The sequence below is a fragment of the Microcebus murinus genome, chromosome X (genome assembly GCF_040939455.1).
Source record: "Microcebus murinus isolate Inina chromosome X, M.murinus_Inina_mat1.0, whole genome shotgun sequence".
In the NCBI taxonomy this organism is placed as follows: domain Eukaryota; kingdom Metazoa; phylum Chordata; class Mammalia; order Primates; family Cheirogaleidae; genus Microcebus; species Microcebus murinus.
The window spans coordinates 98,843,716-98,850,863 of record NC_134136.1 but is presented as its reverse complement, the minus strand read 5'-3'; positions in this window follow the sequence as shown (position 1 = coordinate 98,850,863).

Genomic DNA, 7,148 nt, shown 5'->3' with positions numbered 1-7,148 from the left:
GAGATATTCAATTTTTCTAGGTAAGGCTAACTTGTTTTTCACATTATTTGCAGCATTTACACTTTTAAAAGTGTATGAAATTTATCTTTGTTGCACATTATCACCAACAGTATTACCCAATTTTCATTTTTCTGTCATTCTAAAGCAAATCTAAGGAAATCTCTTTATAATTTTCATTTTGAGTTTAATAATATTTGGTACCTTTCAACATATTGCCTGTTTATGTTTTCTCTTTTGAAATGTCATATATTTTGCTGATATTTATCTTGATTTGTCTATTTTCGTCCTTATCAATTTGTAGAATTATTATACTTGCTATTTGTCCTTTGTTAATTCTGAGTGGAAAATATGATCTAACTTTCTTTAATGATAAGCAAAAATTCTTAATGTTAAGGCAATCAAAACTATTATTTTCTTAATGGTTAGAAATTTTTACATTGTTTTAATATAATTTTTACCCTGAGATTATGAAGGCAGTAATCTTTCCTACCTTCCAAAAGTTTGATAGCTTTTCTTCTTTTTTTTTTTTCTTTTGAGAGTGAGACTCTGTCTCAAAAACAAAACAAAACAAACAAAACAAAACAAAACAGATGTCCTCTGGCCTTTGCACTGATTTTGCTGGTTGCAAGCATACGTAGGTGAGCAGGCAGTGTCAGGAATTACTACCTGGCTCATTTGCTTATCCATGCATTTAAAAAAAAACTCCATCTGGGATCTCAATATTACCACCTAACCAGCTGATAATTCTTACAAGCCTGATACCTAATTTTTGTGTGTGGATTCATTCTCTAACAAGTACATCTTTACAAACTCGTGGTTTATTTCAGTTCCATCTCATTGCTATATTTAAGAGTGAATTCTTTTTAATTTTTCATTTTTTGGGGGACAGAGTCTCACTCTGTTGTTCAGGCTAGAGTGCCCTGGCATCAGCCTAGCTCACAGCAACCTCAAACTCCTGGGCTCAAGCAATCCTCCTGCCTCAGCCTCCCAAGTAGCCGGGACTATAGGCATGCACCACCATGCCCGGCTAATTTTTTTATATATATATTTTTAGTTGGCCAAATAATTTCTTTTTATTTTTAGTAGAGATGAGGTCTCACTCTTGCTCAGGCTGGTTTCAAACTCCTGACCTTGAGTGATCCTCCCGCCTCAGCTTCCCAGAGTGCTAGGGTTACAGACGTGAGCTACCTCGCCAGGCCGATAGCTTTTCTTTTAAATCCAGGTATTATACTCTTTGAAATGAAATTTGCTATATAGTATAAACAAGGATTTTAACTTTTTTGTTTATTTATTATGCAAATATTCTAGCTTTTAGTATGAGAATGTTTGTTCTTTCCCCTCTAATTTGGAAACCACCTCATTCAAATTTTAGGGTGGCTCACGCCTGTAATCCTAGCACTCTGGGAGGCTGAGGCGGGTGGATAGCTTGAGGTCAGGAGTTTGAAACCAGCCTGAGCAAGAGCGAGACCCTGTCTCTACTAGAAATAGAAAGAAATTAATTGGCCAACTAATATATATAGAAAAAATTAGCCGGGCATGGTGGCGCATGGCTGTAGTCCCAGCTACTCGGGAGGCTGAGGCAGTAGGATCACTTGAGCCCAGGAGTTTGAGGTTGCTGTGAGCTAAGCTGATGCCATGGCACTCACTCTAGCCTGGGCAACAAAGCGAGACTCTGTCTCAAAAAGAACAAAAAAACCCACAAATATTAAGTGTCTATAGCTGGGCGTGGTGGTACACGCCTATAGTCCCAGCTACTGGGGACATTGAGGCAGGAGGATCGCTTGAGTCCAAGAGTTTGAGGCTGCAGTGAGCTATGATAATGCCACTGCACTCTAGCTCAGATGACAGAGACCCTATCTCAAAAAAACAAAACAAAACAAACACTAAATATTAAGTGTCTAGAAGTGCATGAGTCTGTTTCTTAGTTCTTTATTATGCTCCATCAGTTTCTTTATCTAGCCTTATACCAGTATCTGGTAGTCTTAAATACTATAGCTTTCTAGAAGGTCTTGATATCTAATGGAGAAAATCCTTCAAATGCATTTTCTTTTTTTTTCAATAATATATTTTATACTTTTTACTTATTTATTTATTTTTTGCAGGCAGGAAGCAAGAAGAGTCAAATGCATTTTCTTCTTCAAAAGTATATTGCCGGCCTGGCGCGGTGGCTCACGCCTGTAATCCTAGCACTCTAGGAGGCAGAGGCTGGCAGGTCGCTCAAGGTCAGGAGTTCGAAACCAGCCTGAGCAAGAACGAGACCCCCGTCTCTACTAAAAAAAATTGAAAGAAATTAATTGGACAACTAAAACTATATAGAAAAAATTAGCCGGGCATGGTGGTGCATGCCTGTAGTCCTGGCTACTCGGGAGGCTGAGGCAGGAGGATTGCTTGAGCCCAGGAGTTTGAGGTTGCTGTGAGCTAGGCTGATACCACAGCACTCTAGCCCAGGCAACAGAGTGAAACTCTGTCTCCAAAAAAAAAAAAAGTATATTGCCTATTCTTTGTCTTTTTCATTTCCAAATATATTTAGAATCAGCTTGTCATGTTCCATTTTTTAAAATATCATGACTATTTTGAAATTTGTTTCAGCCTATGGAATCATTTGGGAAAGAAATTATGTCTTTTTATACTATTGAGTATTTTAGTCTATAAACATGATATATCTCTGAGGATTTTCTATTAGAGGATTTTCTAATAAGAATCACTCAATGTTTAAAAAAAAAAAAGGAAGATTGAGTAACATGCCCCAAATTCCACAGCTAGTATTAGAGCTGGGATTCATAACCAAGTATAAGTATACTTTTTTAAAAAAATATTGGTTTTATTGTAGTTTACATACATAAGATTTGCCCGTTTTAAGTATACAATTCGGTGATTTTTAGTAAATTTACAGAGTTGTGCAACCATCCCCACAATCCAGATTTGGAACATTTCCAGTACCCCAAAGAAATCCCTTGTATCTATTTTCAGTCAATTCCTTTCCCTTGGAAGCTGTTTTATGACAAAAAAAAAAAAAAAAAAAAAAAAAAAAAAAAAAAATCCTGCTCCTATCTCCAGCTCCAGGCAACTACTAATGGACTTTATACCTCTAAAGATTTGCCTTTTCTGGACATTTCACTTAAATGGAATCTTATATGGTCTTTCGTGTCTGGCTTCTTTCACTTAGCATAACGGTTTTGAGGTTCATCCATGTTGTAGTATTTATCAGTTCCTTCCTTTTTTAATGTTTTATTTTTAATTATTGTAGGGACGTAATAGTTTTATATATTTGTGGGGTACATATGATGTTTTGATACAGACATACGATGTGTAATCAAATCAGGGTAATTGGGATATCCATCACCTCAAGTATTTATCATTTCTTTGTGTTAGGAACATTCCAATTCCACTCTTAGTTCATTCTTTTTATTGCTGAAATATAATTTCATATCATGTTTTGTTTATCCATTCACCAGTTGATAGATATTTGGATTGTTTCCCCTTCTTGGCTATTGTGAATAATGCTGCTAATGAATATATGTATGTAAGTTTTTATGACAACATGTTTTCATTTCTTTTGATAAATATCTAGCACAATTGCTAAGTCCTATGGTAAATTTATGTTTAATGTTTTGAGAAACATTTAAACAGTTTACCAAAATGGCTGTACCATTTTACATTCCCACTAGCAGTGTATGAAGGCTCCAGTTTCCCCACATCCTCACCAACACTTGCAATTGTCTTTTTTTTTTTTACTATAGCCATTCTAGTGGGTGTGATTTTAATTCACATTTCACCAATGACTAATGGATGATAAGCATCTTTTCATGTACTTATTAAGCCATTTGTATCTCTTTGGGAAAATGTCTTTTCACATCTTTTACCCATTTTTAAATTGGGTTGTTTATCTTCTTATTGAGTTGTGAGAGGTTTTTTCTGTATTCTGGACACAAGTCGGTTACCAGATGTATGATTTTTTTTTTCAAATGTAAGATTTGCAAATGTTTTCTTCTAGTCTGTAGTTTGGTGTCTTTTTTTTTTTTTTTTTTGTGAGACAGAATCTCACTCTGTGGCCTGGGCTTGAGTGCCATAGCTCACAGCAAAATCAAACTCCTGGGCTCAAGCAATCTTCCTGCCTCAGCCTCCTGAGTAGCTGGGAAAACAGGTGTGTGCCGCCACGCCCGGCTGATTTTTTCTGTTTTTAGTTGAGAAGGGGTCTTGCTCCTGCTCAGGCTAGTCTCCAACTCCTAAACTCCAGCAGTCCTCCTGCCTCAGCCTCCCGAATGCTAGGATTACAGGCAAGCCACCAAGCCTGGTCTATTGGTATCTTTGAAGAGAAAAAAAAAATTTTTTTTTTCAAGACAGAATCTCACTCTGTTGCCCGGACTAGAGTGCCATGGCATCAGCCTAGCTCACAGCAACCTCAAACTCCTGGCCTCAAGTGATCCTTCTGCCTCAGCCTCCCAGGTAGCTGGGACTACAGGCATGCGCCCCCATGCCCAGCTAATTTTTTCTATATATGTTAGTTGGCCAATTAATTTCTTTCTATTTTTAGTAGAGATGGGGTCTCGCTCTTGCTCAGGCTGGTTTCAAACTCCTGACCTTGAGCAACCCACCAGCCTCGGCCTCCCAGAGTGCTAGGATTGCAGGCATGAGATACTGAGCCCGGCCTAAGAGCAAAACTTTTTAACTTTGATGAAGTCAATTTATGTATTGATTTTCTCTTTTATGGATCATGCTTTTGGTGTTACATCTAAGAACACTTTCCCTAACCCAAGGTCATATGATTTACTTCTATGTTTTCATTTTATTTATTTATTTATTTTATTTTGAGACAGGGTCTCACTCTGTCACTCAGGCTAGAGTGCAGTGGCAGGTTCACAGCTCACTGCAACCTCCAACTGTCAGACTCAAGTGATCCTTCCAGCTCAGCCTCCGAAAGTGCTGGGATTATGGGCATGAGCCACAAAGCCCTGCAATGTTTTCTTCTTACAGGTTTATAGTTGTAGCTGTTATATTTAGGCATTTAGATGGATTTTTGTGTATAGTTTGAGGTGAAGGTTTAACTCCATCTTTGTGCACCTGGATATCCAATTGTCCCAGCGCTATTTATTGAAAAGACTGTCCTTTCTCTATTGAATTGCCTGGGCACCTTTTATCAAAAATAAATTGACCATCAGCCAGGTGAGGTGGCTTGCACCTCCTAGCTACGTGGGAGGCTGAGACAGGAGGATTGCTTGAGCCCAGGAGTTCAAATCAAGGCTGCAGTGAGCTATGATCGTGTCACTGCCCTACAGCCTGGGTGACAGAGTGAGACCCCACCTTTAAAAATATAAATAATAGGCTGGGTGCAGAGGCTATAATACTAGGTCTGTAATCCTAGCATTCTGGGAGGCTGATCGGGTGAGGTCAGGAGTTCCAGACCAGCCTGAGCAAGAGCAAGACCCCATCTCTACAAAAAATAGAAAAATTTTAGAATAATTAACCGAGTATGGCGGCACAAACCTGTAAGTCCCAGCCACTCGGGAGGCCGAGGCAGAGAAGGATCGCTTGAGCCCAGGAGTTTGAGGTTGCAGCAAGCTGTTTAATATGATGACGCCAATGCACTCTAGCTGGGTGACTGAGCGGTGTGAGACTCTGCCTCAAAAAATACCTAAATAGAATAAATTGACCATAAATAAGAGTTTATCTCTGGACTCTCAATTCTGTTCCATTGATCTATATGTCTGTCTTTATACCAGTGCCACACTGTTTTGATTTTTTAGTTTTATGCTACATTTTGAAATTGTGAAGTATAAGTCCTTTAATATGTTCTTTTTCAAAATTGTTTTGGCTATTCTAGGGCCTTTGCATTTCCATATCGATTTTAGGATCAGCTTGTCAATTTCTGTAAAAAAAACAAACAAACCGTGCTGAGGTGTTTTTTTTTTTTTTTTTTTGAGACAGAGTCTCGCTTTGTTGCCCAGGCTAGAGTGAGTGCCGTGGCGTCAGCCTAGCTCACAGCAACCTCAAACTCCTGGGCTCAAGCGATCCTCCTGCCTCAGCCTCCCAAGTAGCTGGGACTACAGGCATTCGCCACCATGCCCGGCTGATTTTTTGTATATACTAGTTGGCCAATTTATTTCTTTCTATTTTTAGTAGAGGCGGGGGTCTCGCTCTTGCTCAGGCTAGTTTCGAACTCCTGACCTCGAGCAATCCGCCCGCCTCGGCCTCCCAGAGAGCTAGGATTACAGGCGTGAGCCACCGCGCCCGGCCGCTGAGGTTTTTTTATTGTGGTAAAAACACATAGCGTAAAATTTAGCATATTAACCATTTCTAACTATACAGTACAGTAGTGTTAACTATATGCACATTGTTAGTGCAACAGATCTCTAGAACTTTTTTATCTTGCAAAACTGAAACTCCATACCCATTCTTGCTGGTTTCTTTTTTTTTTTTTCACCCATGTACAATCATTCTCAACCAGCCAGGTTTTTGATAGGGATTATTGTGAATCTGCAGATCAATTTGGGAAGAATTACCATCTTGACAATATGGAGACTTCTAATCCCAAAGGGCTATCCTGCCTCACCTATGCTTAGCATTCTATTATAATATCCCTCACCAAGTCCCTAGACAGCATGAAACTCAGCCTCCTTTCCATCTGGCCTGGGTCTCAATGTTCAGATGTGAAACTGTACCCCTGCTTTCCCTTTAGCTCCCCCCCCCAAGGCTGAGGAGGCCAGCACTGACTTACCTAAAGTCCCTCTCTGCCCTACATCTACAAAGAAAGTTTGTCTTGAGTTAGTTATGCTATAACTGTTTTTTGTTTTGTTTTGTTTTGTTTTGTTTGAGACAGTCTCACTCTGTTGCCATGGCTAGAGTGCCATGGCATCAGCCTACCTCACAGCAACCTCAAACTTCTGGGCTCAAGCGATCCTCCTGCCTCAGCCTCCCAAGTAGCTAGGACTACAGCTGTGCGCCACCATGCCCAGGTAATTTTTTCTATGTATTTTTAGTTGGCCAATTAATTTTTTTCTATTTTTAGTAGAAACGGAGTCTCCCTCTTGCTCAGGCTGGTTTCGAACTCCTAACCTTGAGCGATCCACCCGCCTCAGCCTCCCAGAGTGCTAGGATTACAGGTGTGAGCCACCACGCCCAGCCTATAACTGTTTTTTAAGCACTTAGCT